This window comes from Solanum verrucosum, unplaced genomic scaffold (genome assembly GCF_900185275.1).
Source record: "Solanum verrucosum unplaced genomic scaffold, falcon-dt-bn FXZP01001241.1, whole genome shotgun sequence".
Taxonomy (NCBI): Eukaryota; Viridiplantae; Streptophyta; class Magnoliopsida; order Solanales; family Solanaceae; genus Solanum; species Solanum verrucosum.
The window spans coordinates 50,229-67,461 of record NW_026019556.1 but is presented as its reverse complement, the minus strand read 5'-3'; positions in this window follow the sequence as shown (position 1 = coordinate 67,461).

Below are 17,233 nucleotides of genomic sequence, written 5' to 3'. Positions count from 1 at the left end.
ATATCATCATAGATGTCACAATGAGTTGTAGTGATGGAAGCGAGCTCAGCCTTCCTACTTAGTGCTCAGCCACTACATTGCCCCTTCCCGGCTTATACTCTAAGATGTAGTCAAACTCGGCTAGAAAGTCTTGCCACCTAGATTACTTCAGGGTGATCTTCTTTTGTGATCGGAATTAGCTAGTGGCCTCATTATTGGTCTTAACCACGAACTTGGAGCCTAGTAAATAGTATCTCCATGTGCGTAGGCAATGTAAGATGATTGTCATCTCTTTTTCCTGCACCGTGTAGCGTCGTTCGGTCTCATTCAATTTGCGGCTCTCAAATGTTATTGGGTGTCTATCTTGCATCAATACTCCCCCAATGGTGAAATCTGAAGCATCTGTATGTACCTCGAAGTTCTTTCAAAAGTCGAGCAGCGTCAAGACCGACTCTTTAGTCACAGTGGCCTTGAGGTTTTCGAGAACCCTTTGGTACTCCTCGCTCCAAACCTATGACTTATTCTTCTACAATAACTCGGTCAGCGGACCGACCTTAGTGGAGTAGCCACTTATGAATTTGCGATAATAGTTCGCAAGTCTAAGGAAAGATCTCAACTTGATCAATTTTGTGGGTTCCTCCCACTCTTTGATCACACGTATCTTCACTTCATCCATCCGCAGTTCGTCTTAGCTAATTATTTGCCCCAAGAAGTGTACCTCGTACTGGGTGAACTTTCATTTCTTCTACTTGATATAGAGTTGGTTATCCCGTAAGACTTGGAAAACCTTCTTCAAATTCTCCACGTTCTCCTCCAAGGTGTTACTATAGATGATGATATCATCTAAGTATACTACCAAAAACTGATCCAAGTAGAGAATAAAGATTTTGTTCATCAACGTGCAAAATGGTGGGTGTGTTGGTTAAGCTGAAGGGAACAACCACTCGTATGCTCTAAATCTTGTCACGCACACCATTTTTTGCTCATCCACTTCCGCAATGCGAAACTGGTAGTAACCTTTACTAAAATCCACCTTGGTGAAATACTTGGCCTGTCCAAGTCTATCAAATCGGCAATAAGCAGGATATGGTACTTATTTTTTATGGTTACCTTATTAAGATCCCGGTAGTCGATGGTCCTAACCTGCCTTCATTCCAACTTCATCTTAGCCCAATTTTCAATCCGTCCATGAAGTGGAACAATATGTCTTCATTCCTCAAGTTAGGAATTTGAACCGTGAGAGTAATGAATTCCTTCACGTATGCCCAAATGCTGCTTGTTTTCTTCAATTCCATGAACTTGCATTTGACCTCATAGATGATGTTGTTAGGGAAGAAGGTATTCTATAACTATTCTCGAAATCGTGCCCAAGTGTTGATGGTGCACAGCTCGTTCCCTATCTCAGTTTTCTTGTGTTTCTACCATAGCATGGACATCTCCGAAAGATGCATCACGATAGTATTGATCTTGTTTTTGTCGCTATTTAGCTGACTACACTTGAAGTAATTCTCCAAGTGCCATAAGAAGTTCTCCACCTCTTGGGCATCACGGACGCCTTTGAACATATGTGGATTGGGAGCCTCGACCTTGGCTTCCCTATCTCGGTCGGATGACGTAGATCCTTCAACTTTAACGCCCTCCTTGAGTGCTTTCTTCTCGGATCTCATGGCTTCAATCATACTTTGTGCATCAATGAGTCGACACTCCAAGAAAGTGATGGCCTCCTTCATCTCGAACTCGACACGCTAGCGGCCCTCCAACTCCTTGCGGATGTTGTTGTTTTCCTCAAGGGTGAAGCCCTCTAGAGTCTTGAACTTTCCATCAACCTCATTCAAACGCCGGCCTAATATATCCACGGTCTGCCTCGCCATTTCAACCCTTGCGACCCATTCCTCTCCGACGGTGACGTCAATGGCCTCGTCACCATGCTCATCGTCACTTGCTTCAATGGTCGAAGGTGGGTGACATGTTAGCGCCTCGCTTGGTGTAAGGTCGAGCAACATTTCCTTACTACTCTTATGGTGCGTCTTTCATTTGCAGATCTTCCTTCCACCATCCAGCCTAATGTTGGTGGTGCTAGCAACATTTACATCTCCTTAGTACAAACCTTTGCTTTGATACCACGTTGTCGGAGACTTAGAGTCTCACTAATGTTTTGTGCAGCACCTGACAACTTACTCACGAATCTTTCACGGTCTTGTAAGCTCAAGTAAGACTTTTCAAACTAAGACCGCTAAGAGAATGCAAGAAAGACTTGAAAAGCTTTGGAAGAAGGTTTTGTATTACTTTGTTGAATGATTTACACTTGGTTGGACTATTTTGCCAATGAGAGGCCCTCTATTTATATTATCTCCTAAGGGCCTAAGTGTAAATATTATTTACTTTACAATTCCCTACAATATTTACACTTTAGTCCTATTCTAGAATTGTCTACAAGTTCAGGGAATTCTAAAGCCTTCTTGAAAATATCTAGGGAGTTCTAGAGTGTTCTACTAACCTCTCTACAACTTAAGATTTTCTCCCTTATCCTGATGCCGAATCTGAACAGTGAAGTGGAGGGACATGACATTATGGATTACTGCGGTCCAAGCCAATCACACTTTGCATTAGGTCTCTAGACAATAATAACTCCTGCAACACACAATGCTAACAAGTTTCCTCTTATGTCCTATATTTTTACATAAGCTATGGATCACTAAGGTCCAAGACAAACGACACTTTCCATTAGGTATCTGGACAATAATAACTCCTGAACACCCACTATAACACCCAATGCTAAGTTATCCAATATTAAAGTAAGCAAAATTTAAGTGAATATCGAAGCTAGCATTATATTGATCATACTAGTATAAAAGGTTTACATCATAAGGCATTATGTGAAAGTTATGATAAAGACATTTGTCAAACAAAAATTGATATAAACAACAATTACATGTCAATTCTAAGCTAGTTGGGGTCAATTCTCTTGGTTTTTTTTGGATCAGGGCGAGAAGGAATGGATATATAGGTGACATGTTGTCACGCCCCGAGCCTACACCCTGGGCGGGACCGGCACCCGGAGACCATTTCTAGCCCCAAGCGAACCCTTGGCCTGGCTTTCTTAACTCAGCGGAAACCTCAACAGAATAACTCAATGAAATGCAATATTACAAAACAACTTAACTTATAAAATATGGCCATAAAGGCAACTCGAATCTCAAAATAGAATATTTACATATATATAGATGAGAGACTCAAAACTAACTGACTGACTGTCTGTCTATGAAGCCTCTAAAATACTGAGATGGATGTTGGGACAGACCCCGCAACATCCTAATAAAACAAAAACTAAGAACACAAAATAATTGAGTCCTCCGGAATGCAAGGAGGCTCACCACTGACTCTGGAGTGCTCAGCTGGATCAACGACGTGCAGGATGCTGATCCGGGGTACCTGAATCTGCATCATCAAACGATGCAGGCCAACTGGCATCAGTACATGGAATGTACGAGTATGCAAGCTGGAAAACTAAGCAACAAAGGCTAGAAGGAAAACTGGAAGAAACTGAATAGCTTACCTGGCTCAACTTAACTCAACCTGACTGACTTCTTTCAATATAAGGCAATTTAAAACAAGTGCGATATAAAGAAAGATTGCTTAAAACATGCTATGAACTCTGTGTGTATACAAGGATACAATAAGCCTGAAATGTGTATAAAAATACAATGAACTGATGTATATAAAAAATACAATAATCTCTGTGTATGAAAAATACAATAACTGCTGTGGGAGTTTCTCTAACCGACAACCATCACATAAGAGCTATAGTGATGATACAGCGATCGACCTCACGCTGCCAGAGCATCTTATACCCGGCCAAAGGTATAAGACCTGAACTGCCTAATGGATCCACTAGTCTAATCTGAAAAGGATTCATCTAAAAAGTATGATCCTTTTCTACCCATGGTGGCTAACATGGTTCTATGGGGGCTGTGGGTTCTTTGAACGCTCCCCCAATTCGGTGCTCGATACTACTCCCAAAAATGTACTGGCTCTTATGTTTTTAAAACATATTTCTTCCTGCTGATATGAGATAATTACTCAAAAACTAGCCCGAAGGCTCTTTTGGAAATCTCAGTTTCCAACCTTGTTTAAATGTAAAAACATTTCTTTAAAACTTCTTTGGGAATACATAGTTCCCTAATAACTTTGAGAAAAGAACTCAACTTTAAACTCTTTACTTTACTTGAACTCTTGGCTTGATGTGAAACTCTTAACTTAACATGAAACTCTTAACTTTTGACTTGACTTGAAACTCAATACTTAACTTGGAACTTGAGCCTTAGAATGAAGTTAAAACGCTCAATGAAGACTCTTGGAAAACCTTAAAGACTTGCTTTGACTTACTTACTTCTAAGCTTGACTTCACTTGACTTGGAAACTAACTTCACTTGACTTGTAGTTTTACTTGACTTTTGGAAGTACCTTGGAGTGTTGGAAACAACTAGGAAACATAGGTATAATACCTAGGAACATGTATGAAAAAAGAAATGGTGAATGAAAGGGAAGGATTGGTGTCCTTGGCACTAGGAGAGGTGCAACAGCCCAGCCCCTTTTTCCCCAAAAATCCGACTTTTTCCCCTTGTTTCTTTCCAATTCTAAACCCTCTCAACCTCAAGGTTTCAGCAGCAACACTTAGAACCATAAAGACCCTTATTATACAATAGATTCAACTCAAAAATCACAGCCAGAAATATGTACTAAATCAGCAAGAACTTCAACACAACACCACTACAACTTCAACAACCAATAAATCTTCTCTTGGAATTAAAAACGAGTTGGTGTGTGGGGGTATGAACCAACCAACACTAAGGATCATCAATCTCTCAACATACAATAGATCACAACTCAAATACACAGCCCAATCCTGTCCCACAACCAACAATAACTTCAACAACACAACTAACAACATCAACAACAACTAACAACTTCAACAACTTCAACAACAAATCCAATCTCTTCTCAAATCATAAAAACGAGCTTGGTATGTGGGGGGAAAGGATAAACCCACACTAAAGACTCACATACCTTGATAGGGATCACCCCCGACGAAAATCCACAATGATCTTGACCAATCTTGTTGATCTCCTCTTTCTTCTCTTCTTCTTCTCCTTCTTCTCTTCTTCTTCTCTTGAACCCTAACTCTTTCTCTTTCAAAATGGGATAGAATGATCCAAATATCAGCCTAATACAACAATATAAGCTCAAAAGAAATGATTTGTGAAAAGACCAAAACGCCCTTAAATTTCCGGAACGGAATCCCTGCCAACTGCCCAACTTTCAAAGATCATAACTCGCTCATACGAACTCGGAATTGAGCAAACTCAGTGGCGTTGGAAAGATCGTTCCACAAGCTTCGAAACCATAACTGGAACTACTCCTAACTCATCCTGAGCTAGGAGTTATGACTGCTCAAAGTTGGCCAAAAACTCACTGATTTCCACACTTAGCCAAATTTCCAAATTTTTGAACTTAGCCAAATTTTCCAGATTCTGGACTGCCAAATTTCCAGATTTTAAATTTTTTCAAAAAAAAGACTATTTCCAAATTTCAAGCTTCTTCATATTCATTTTTAAATTGTCGGATGTTACAATATCTCCCCCTTGGGAACATTCGTCCTCGAATGAGGTAACTCTTACAAAGCTAAGGGTGTAACATCAACTCAACACCCAACAAACAACCATGCAAACGCAACAACATTAGCCTTACCTGGGTGGTAAAGAATACTCAGGTCATAATCCTTGAGTAACTCTAACCACCTCCTCTGTCTGAGATTAAGCTCTTTCTGAGTAAGCACATATTGAAGGCTCTTGTGATCAGTGAATATGTCGACATGCACACCATACAAGTAATGACGCCATATCTTCAAAGCAAATACTACAGCAGCTAGCTCTAAGTCATGGGTTGGGTAGTTCTTCTCATGAACCTTTAACTGTCTGGAGGCATAAGCTATAACCTTGCCATTCTGCATTAAGACACAACCCAAACCAACTCTAGATGCATCACAATACACCACAAAACCTTGAGTACCTTCTGGTAGCGTCAAAACTGGAGCTGTAGTCAATCTCTTTTTCAATTCTTGAAAGTTTTTCTCACAAGCTTCAGACCATTGAAATTTCACTGTCTTCTGAGTCAACTTTGTCAAAGGAGATGCAATAGTCGAGAACCCTTCAACAAACCTTCTATAATAGCCAGCTAATCCCAAGAAACTCCTAATTTCAGTTGGAGATGTGGGTCTAGGCCAATTCTGCACTGCCTCAATTTTCTGAGTATCAACTTTAATTCCATCACCGGACACAATGTGGCCTAGGAATGCCACAGACTTAAGCCAAAACTCACACTTAGAGAACTTAGCATACAACTCCTTGTCTTTCAAAGTCTGAAGAACTTCTCTGAGATGACTAGCATGATCTTCTTCATTCCTTGAATAGACTAGTATATCATCAATAAAGACAATAACAAACATATCTAAATAAGGTTTGAAGACTCTATTCATCAAATCCATGAAAGCTGCAGGCGCATTAGTCAAACCAAAGGACATGACCAAAAACTCATAATGACCATACCTGGTTCTGAAAGCTGTCTTTGGGATATCACATTCCCTTACCCTTAACTGATGATAGCCGGATCGGAGGTCAATCTTTGAAAAACAAGTGGCACCCTGAAGCTGATCGAAAAGATCATCAATCCTCGGAAGAGGGTACTTGTTCTTGATGGTAACCTTGTTCAACTGGCGGTAATCTATACACATTCTAAGGGAACCATCTTTCTTCTTCACAAACAAAACCGGAGCACCCCAAGGTGAGACACTCGGTCGAATGAAACCCTTTTCTAGGAGATCTTTCAACTGCTCTTTCAACTCTTTCAACTCTACTGGTGCCATTCTATATGGCGGAATAGAGATAGGACGAGTATCTGGAATGAGATCTATGCCGAAATCTATCTCTCTCTCAGGAGGAATTCCGGGTAGATCATCAGGAAACACTTCTGGAAACTCTCTTACTATAGGAACTGACTGGAAATGAGGTATCTCAACACTAGAATCATTAACTCGGACTAAGTGATAGATACAACCCTTCGAAACTAACTTTCTTGCCTTAAGGTACGAAATAAAACGACCCTTAGGCACTGCTGAACTGCTACTCCACTCTATGACTGGCTCATTCGGAAACTGAAACTTGACTGCTCGAGTTCTACAATCTATCGATGCATAACAAGCATGAAGCCAATCCGTACCTAGAATGACATCAAAATCTACCATGTCTAACTCAACCAAATCAACCATGGTGCTCTTGTGATTGATAGAAACAGGACAATCACGATAAACTCTTTCCGCTAGAATAGACTCCCCAATAGGTGTAGAAACACAAAAGGGTTCACAAAGTCTTTCAGGAAAAACCTCAAACTGATTTGCAACATAAGGAGTTACAAAAGATAAACTCGCTCCTGGGTCTAGCAAAGCATACACATCAAAAGCAAAGACTTTGATCATACCAGTGACAACATTCGGAGAATTCTCTTGCTCATGGCGACTGGTGATAGCATAAAGGCGGTTTGCTCCTCCACCTACACTAGAAGTAGCTCCTCTAGGTGCCGTCCTGTCTGGTGGAACAACTGAAGAAGACTGTGCTTTATTGCTTCCATTACCCTGCCTATTCTTTGGACACTCTCGCATGAAATGTCCATTCTGACCACACCTGAAACAACCAATGGAGCCATCTCGACAAATACCTGAGTGGTTCCTACCACATTTGGCGCAAACAAGAGGCTTACTACTCCCTTGCGCCACACTACCCGAAGATTGTGCTGGTCTAGCCCTGAAGTCCTTCGAATTCTGAACATTAAATTCACCTCTGTATCTGGGTGCAGGTGCTCTAGCAAATGATGGAGCAGGTCCCTTTTGCCTTTGCTGAAAGGAGGAACGGTTTGAATTACCTCTCTGCTGCCCGGACTCGTTCCCGATCTTAGCTCTCTTATTTCTAAACTCTTCTCTGTCCCTCAGCTTCTCTTCCTCAACCTGCTGCACATAAACCATCAACCTTGATATGTCCATGTCCCCGATAAGCATTGCAGCCCTACCTTCCTTTCTCGACAACCGAGACAACCCAGCAACAAACAAGCTCATTCTATTCCTCATGTCCGCAACCATCTCCGGAGCATAGCGGGATAATTGTGTGAACTTCAAACTGTACTCATGAACACTCAAGGACTCCTGCTTAAGTGTGAGGAACTCACGTACCTTGGCCTCTCTCAATTCTCGAGGAAAGAAATGCCCCAAGAAAGCTTCCTCAAAATCGGCCCAACTTGTAGGTGGTGCATTCTCAGCTCTGCCCCCTTTCCACTGGTCGAACCAAGTTCTAGCAACATCCTTCAATTGATAAGCAGCTAGTTCAACCCGCTCAATATCTGCCACATGCATCACATCAAAAATCTTCTTCAACTCCTCAATGAAATCCTCTGGATCCTCAGTAGTGCTCGAACCCATGAAACTCGGAGGATTCATCCCCAAGAACTCACGAATCCTTGAAGTGTCAGCTCCTTCATGTCGAGCTCCTCTTTGCTGACCAATCTGATTTGCTACAGCTTGACTCAACATTCTAATTGCCTCTCTGAACTCGGCATTAGAAACTTCCCCTTGATCTTGCACTCCCGGTGCATAGGGTAACTCTTGCTCATCAACATAACGTCTAGGAAGACGCCCTCTACCAACTCTTCGTGGAGGCATGACTATCTGAAACACGCGCAAGCACGGATTAGAAAGAAACTTTTTAGAGATCAACTCTAACGCATGAAATGAGTGTGAAAGAAATGAGAAATCTTCCTAAATGTTGCAGCCTCCCAATTATAGATGTGGCGCGCTTCACACCGATAACTAGGACTCTACAGACACGGCTTCATAGACTCCCTAGGACTCCTGAACTCTGTGCTTTGATACCAAGTTTGTCACGCCCCGAGCCTACACCCTGGGCGGGACCGGCACCCGGAGACCATTTCTAGCCCCAAGCGAACCCTTGGCCTGGCTTTCTTAACTCAGCGGAAACCTCAACAGAATAACTCAATGAAATGCAATATTACAAAACAACTTAACTTATAAAATATGGCCATAAAGGCAACTCGAATCTCAAAATAGAATATTTACATATATATAGATGAGAGACTCAAAACTAACTGACTGACTGTCTGTCTATGAAGCCTCTAAAATACTGAGATGGATGTTGGGACAGACCCCGCAACATCCTAATAAAACAAAAACTAAGAACACAAAATAATTGAGTCCTCCGGAATGCAAGGAGGCTCACCACTGACTCTGGAGTGCTCAGCTGGATCAACGACGTGCAGGATGCTGATCCGGGGTACCTGAATCTGCATCATCAAACGATGCAGGCCAACTGGCATCAGTACATGGAATGTACGAGTATGCAAGCTGGAAAACTAAGCAACAAAGGCTAGAAGGAAAACTGGAAGAAACTGAATAGCTTACCTGGCTCAACTTAACTCAACCTGACTGACTTCTTTCAATATAAGGCAATTTAAAACAAGTGCGATATAAAGAAAGATTGCTTAAAACATGCTATGAACTCTGTGTGTATACAAGGATACAATAAGCCTGAAATGTGTATAAAAATACAATGAACTGATGTATATAAAAAATACAATAATCTCTGTGTATGAAAAATACAATAACTGCTGTGGGAGTTTCTCTAACCGACAACCATCACATAAGAGCTATAGTGATGATACAGCGATCGACCTCACGCTGCCAGAGCATCTTATACCCGGCCAAAGGTATAAGACCTGAACTGCCTAATGGATCCACTAGTCTAATCTGAAAAGGATTCATCTAAAAAGTATGATCCTTTTCTACCCATGGTGGCTAACATGGTTCTATGGGGGCTGTGGGTTCTTTGAACGCTCCCCCAATTCGGTGCTCGATACTACTCCCAAAAATGTACTGGCTCTTATGTTTTTAAAACATATTTCTTCCTGCTGATATGAGATAATTACTCAAAAACTAGCCCGAAGGCTCTTTTGGAAATCTCAGTTTCCAACCTTGTTTAAATGTAAAAACATTTCTTTAAAACTTCTTTGGGAATACATAGTTCCCTAATAACTTTGAGAAAAGAACTCAACTTTAAACTCTTTACTTTACTTGAACTCTTGGCTTGATGTGAAACTCTTAACTTAACATGAAACTCTTAACTTTTGACTTGACTTGAAACTCAATACTTAACTTGGAACTTGAGCCTTAGAATGAAGTTAAAACGCTCAATGAAGACTCTTGGAAAACCTTAAAGACTTGCTTTGACTTACTTACTTCTAAGCTTGACTTCACTTGACTTGGAAACTAACTTCACTTGACTTGTAGTTTTACTTGACTTTTGGAAGTACCTTGGAGTGTTGGAAACAACTAGGAAACATAGGTATAATACCTAGGAACATGTATGAAAAAAGAAATGGTGAATGAAAGGGAAGGATTGGTGTCCTTGGCACTAGGAGAGGTGCAACAGCCCAGCCCCTTTTTCCCCAAAAATCCGACTTTTTCCCCTTGTTTCTTTCCAATTCTAAACCCTCTCAACCTCAAGGTTTCAGCAGCAACACTTAGAACCATAAAGACCCTTATTATACAATAGATTCAACTCAAAAATCACAGCCAGAAATCTGTACTAAATCAGCAAGAACTTCAACACAACACCACTACAACTTCAACAACCAATAAATCTTCTCTCGGAATTAAAAACGAGTTGGTGTGTGGGGGTATGAACCAACCAACACTAAGGATCATCAATCTCTCAACATACAATAGATCACAACTCAAATACACAGCCCAATCCTGTCCCACAACCAACAATAACTTCAACAACACAACTAACAACTTCAACAACTTCAACAACAAATCCAATCTCTTCTCAAATCATAAAAACGAGCTTGGTATGTGGGGGGAAAGGATAAACCCACACTAAAGACTCACATACCTTGATAGGGATCACCCCCGACGAAAATCCACAATGATCTTGACCAATCTTGTTGATCTCCTCTTTCTTCTCTTCTTCTTCTCCTTCTTCTCTTCTTCTTCTCTTGAACCCTAACTCTTTCTCTTTCAAAATGGGATAGAATGATCCAAATATCAGCCTAATACAACAATATAAGCTCAAAAGAAATGATTCGTGAAAAGACCAAAACGCCCTTAAATTTCCGGAACGGAATCCCTGCCAACTGCCCAACTTTCAAAGATCATAACTCGCTCATACGAACTCGGAATTGAGCAAACTCAGTGGCGTTGGAAAGATCGTTCCACAAGCTTCGAAACCATAACTGGAACTACTCCTAACTCATCCTGAGCTAGGAGTTATGACTGCTCAAAGTTGGCCAAAAACTCACTGATTTCCACACTTAGCCAAATTTCCAAATTTTTGAACTTAGCCAAATTTTCCAGATTCTGGACTGCCAAATTTCCAGATTTTAAATTTTTTCAAAAAAAAGACTATTTCCAAATTTCAAGCTTCTTCATATTCATTTTTAAATTGTCGGATGTTACACATGTATAAGTTATACTTCCAATCCCCGCACTACGGTAACCTAATAATTGAATTATGAAGACATAAAGAACTTCAGAGATTAGAGGTGCACCAAAATTTACTTAATACCTACCTAGAATAGTAGGGTTCATGGATCTTAATAAAAAGGCAATTCAATATCTTGCTCACAAGAGGAAAATTCCCTTTGCATCAGAAATATAATTTTTTTAGCATACAATCAAAACATTACCTGGTTGACAAGGAAGTGAGTTGAGAACCATGAGGTATCAAGTACAATTTTCAGCGATGGAAAAAATCTAGGTGATTTATTCTGTTTATGCCTTGAAGGATAGACTTACCTAGTACCATGATAAAGCAAGCAAGATATATGGTTTAGAAATAGTAAGGAAGAGGGAGAGATACTTGATGTAATTCTAGATGCAAGAATAATAAAGTGAACCACAATCAAGCAAACAAAATATATTATTAAGAAACACAAAGAAAGACGGAGAGATTTAGAAGAAAAAAAGGACGATCTATCAACTAAAAGGCATTTAATTACTAGAGTAAAATATAAAGGTGAAAAGAAATTGAACTCATAAAAGTGAAGACTTACCCAAATAATCAAGAGGGTTCAATTGGACAGATGTGAGGGTTTCCCCAAATTCACAAAGTAGCCTAAACATCAAATGTTCATTCAAAAACCGACCCCTAAAACAAACCCTAGTTTCTGCTATTTATAATAGTAGATAAACTAACCTAAGCTAGTTAAAATAATACCCTTGAGCTAAAACGAAGGAAAGTCTAGCCTATTAATTATTTAATATGTAGTCACCTCTTGCTTAAATTTTCATTTTAGTATATTTTAAATCTTTCATGCTTCTTTCATTAATCTTCTATGGTATCCAAATTACTTTGAATCGACTTGATGGTCTTCATATCCATGATGACTAATCCATATCACATCATGATCTGTCTAGAACACCACTACATGAATACAATCTTAAATAATTTAAGTTTTAATCTCAAATCACTAAATATACATTAGTAATGTGTAATGACTACATGTGTGATTTGGAATAAAGTAATTAACATCTTCTAGGTAAGAAACTGAAGAGTTTCCTTTGATTCTCCCCATAAATGACTTTTCCCTTTTAGCCAATTTTTAAACTCAAAAAGAAAATTTCAAAATTCTAGAATAATTTTTTCCAACAAGACTCAAAAGAAAATTTCAAAATTCTAGAATGATTTTTTCCAACAAAAAATTCTTGCACATGGATAAACAACAAAGAGTTAGAACAGTGATGAATGAAAGAAGGGAAAAGATAAGAGTTACATTAACTTGGTTGAGTGACACATCTTGTATGAGAAGAAGAGAGATGAGAATGTTGGAATAGGGATCTGGTACAGCCTATAAGAGAAGAAGGAGTAGAGTAACATTCAGCCGTGAGCAAGGAGGCAACATAGTAAGAAGAAATGAAAGTGATCTCTAGAGGAAGTTGAAATTAGCTTTTATAGATAGGGTTAATGAAAGTGGGCTTTACCCTAATCAGATTAGAAATAGGTTGTTTTGATTGTTTTATTTTGGGCTTGGGCCAAAACTTTATTTTCATTTTTTGATAATTAATAAAATGGCCTATACGACAAAAAACAATTCTTAAGAAAAGGGTTTTCGGGGTAATTTAGGAAGTATCGGAATATCAAATATGGTAAAGAAATGTCAATCATGTAATATTTTCAAAACAGTTAAAATATGAAATTGCCAAGATTTTCGTGAGTTCCTCATATAGAAAATACCTTCATCCCCCTTCACAACTACTTACATTCGGATTGTGTAGGAATATAAGAAATCAAAATTCCATCTATTGTAGATAATGATAATATGAGAGATTTATTGATCACCAAAGATGAAGTAATCCTGAAGAGTTTGCTAGCTCCTCCAAAAATTTGAGAACAATATGAATCAAATTTGTTGATTCTCTCAATGAACTCCCTGCACAATGACCAATGATGATTTACTCTTTAGATATCAAACTCTAATACACCATAATCAAGAAAATCTAAAGAAATTATGTCCCCCTAACCATTAGACTTATATAGTAGAGGAATCTGGTAAACATTGAAACTGTGCTCATGTTCAAGTACTTATGTCACAAACTTAAAGGTAGGAAATCCTACCTTTGATTTGAATCGCCTTGCATTAAGAATGTGCAAACAAGTAAAATTAGTAGATGAGGATAATAGATCGATGTTGGGTCTCCAACTTATCAACTATACCTTCAACCTTTTTTTGTAGCTATGAAAAGGAATTACGCGCATCAAATTAGGAGGGCACAATATTATCATCTCGAGAAAAATGGTCCACATTCTCTTTCATCATTAGCTAAAGGGAATATGAAGAATTCTTACCTTAACTACACTTCCATCTTCAATATTGGTGTATCTTACTTTCTATAAGCAAGACTATTTAAGTAAGAAAATTGTATTGCAAGTGAAGGGAAGTGAGTCTTTAATAGAGATGAAGTAAATTTCAAAGAATTTACTATTTTGTATGGTCATAGTGATTTCACAATATCGTTAACAACAAATATTGAAAAGTGCAAAGAAATATAGGTGAGATGCTTCCTCATAAATATACGAACAACATATTAGGGTAACTCGAAAAATAAAAACATTTCAATTAATTGAGGACAAAGAATGGGGGCAAAAAGGAAGAATTCCTAGACTAGCACAACGGAATATAGGAATGGTAATTAATAGTTCTTTAAGTTACAACCTTACTAGAAAGGTCAAGAAAGAGAAATGTTAACTAACCTTAAAAATACATTTAAGAAAATACTAATGGATAAACTAGCATTCCAAATTGCTATCGTAGTGTCCTTCACGACTTTCTTTCTCATAGCTACCACTTCTACAAGTTCATCACTCATTATCCCATAATTGGTTAATTCATCACAAAGTTGCTTAGCTAAAATGCCAAACTTCACTGTGTTTAACCCTTTCGAAAAGAGAGATTTCAACCTGTAGAACCAAGCTATTCATGATTAGTAAAGAAAAAACATACCATTGAAATGGGCTGGAAAAGTTCTACACACACATTAATTTATCGTTGAGTTTTCAAGAGTATAGTTTTAGTTTAATAGCAAGAGAATGATGAAATTACAAAGTATAAATGGATAGAGCTCAACAATACTAGTAGGGAGTGTATCAGTTCCACTTCCTTCAGAACTATCCCAAATATATCAAGAGATAAATCAAACAATATGATATTGTTGTTAATGCTGAAAATATTATGGTGATTCATCCAGGTTTGTGGACAATTTTTTGACGATCACCATGACTTTTTGTAAGGCAATTTGTCAAGATTTATGATCAATTTTTTTAACATCACCATAACTTGATGTTAATGAAGTCTTGCCCAATATCAAATTTTAGTAGTGAAAAACATATTCATCTTACAGTTGAATCTGGGAGGTAGGATGTACACATATCTTATTCATATCTTTGCGGGATAAAGAGTTTTTTTCTAATTGATCCACAATTCAAAAGATGGGTTTATTCAGACCTCTTTGGAAGTTGGTTTTTCTAGTAGTGAACATTCGGTATAATCTCACAAGTGAGTTTGAGGAGGGTAAGAATTAAGATGTACACATATTTTACCCATATCTTTGTGTGATAAAAATATTATTTCTCATAGACCCACGATTCAAAAGAAAAGTTCATAACATGGTTGTAAGGAAAAAAATATGACAATAAAATAGCAATAGAGAAAACAAATTTAGGTTTATGCGTAGATATGTTATCAATCTGTGTATAAAAAAACCAAAATTACTGATTTCAATAAACTTTGCAGAAACACGAAGTAACCAAAGTTTAATAAACCAGAAAGAATAGATGAACAGAAATTAATTGACAAAACTAAATCCTGTAAAAAACGTACCACAATCTGGAAAATAGAATCAGAAAAAAATCAAGCCCACTGAATGCATAGTGTCCCCTTAAGGAAATTATTCCCCTCTAGTATCCGAGGTTTGATTTGGAATATGTCCTCCCAGGATAGAATGATCTCAATCACCAGTGTATTGATACCCAAAACTCTGGTGTCAGCGAACCACTCAACAGCAGTAAAATACACGAAGAGATTTTGTGCAGAAGAAGAAGAAGAAATCAGAAAAATTCGTAAGGAATAAATCTGAAGAATCAATGTATTTATAGGCAAGAGGAACTGGTTCCGAAAGGTTGCAATCCTTTCAGAATCCACACGACCATTCATGAAAGTTTGCAACCTTTCAAACGGTCATGGCTGTTTCTGAAAGTTGCAACCTTTCAAAACAGTCACTGCGGAAAATTTAAATAAAACGGGAAAGATTTAAATAAAACGGGTCGCGCGTGGATCCGAGTCGGGTCGGGTCAATTAACTAATTAATTGAATCGGTTAATTAACTAATTAAAACGTTGGCCATTTAATTTAATTTAATTAATTAAATAATTAATTAACTAAAATAATTAAAACAAACTTTGTCCAAAAAATAATCTCTCGATCGATCATTTTTCCAAATCCAAATCCAAAGCCAAAGCCAAAGCCGAAGCCGAGCCGAGCGAGCGACAACGACGACGGCGCGAGGGGGGTCCCTCTTTCCAACCCTTTTAACAATTAATAGGAGTGTTTCTATATTTAAACTCTCTTATTTTTCTTTCCACCACCGATGAGGGACAAATGTCTTTTCAATGTCTTTTCAATAAAGCATAAGAGGACTTTTCAAGTTCCCAACTTTTTCCAAGTTCCTCTTTCATCTTCCCTCAATTTCCCATTAACTCTTGCTACATACCCAACAATCCCCCACATTAATGGGGAATGATTATAACATAAGGAATGCACGGACGAGTGTGTACTTTACAAGCAAGAATCAATTGCATCTGGATAAGTAGGTTCCCCCTTGGACTTTCCGTAGTGAACATATGTCGGATATACTCGGTCAATCGGTAGATGTGATATCTTTGAACCGTTGAGCTTTGGTGTATACCTAGACAACCATATGTCACACAATTAACCCTTTACCATTTATGGTTCTTACGGTTGTGTTCGTTTCAGCCATGAACACCTCCTGGTTTCATGTGTGTATAGAGAATAGGCTTTTGACATAAAATTCTCTTTGAAGCGGCTTACACTTCACACTCACATAGGTGATTTCTAACCGTGTCATCTCGTAGATACACTATTTGGTCAAATCTGCCAAACTTAGCAAATCATTAAAAACTTTAAGCTTTATTAACTCATTAACAAGCCTTAAAGTCTTAACCTTGTTCCTGAACATTGTCTTCATCATGAGAATGGATTGAGTTGATTAACAATGTCGAACCGTCAGTCACAACTTTGTTTTTCTCCTTGAATCTAGCTCTTAGGATCTCCAGTCTGCTAGATAGAGTTACCGCCATGCTGACTTGTCCTAAGCCGTAAACCCATTCCCTTAGATGATCTTTCAACTGCCTCTCTCACTAGGCCTTTCGTTAGTGGATCTGACACATTATCACTTGACTTCACATAGTCAATTGTGATAATTCCACTAGAGAGGAGTTGTCTTACGGTATTATGTCTCCGTCGTATATGACGAGACTTCCCGTTGTACATAACGCTCCCTGCCCTACCTATTGTTGCTTGACTATCACAATGAATGCAAATATGTCCCACAGGTTTGGGC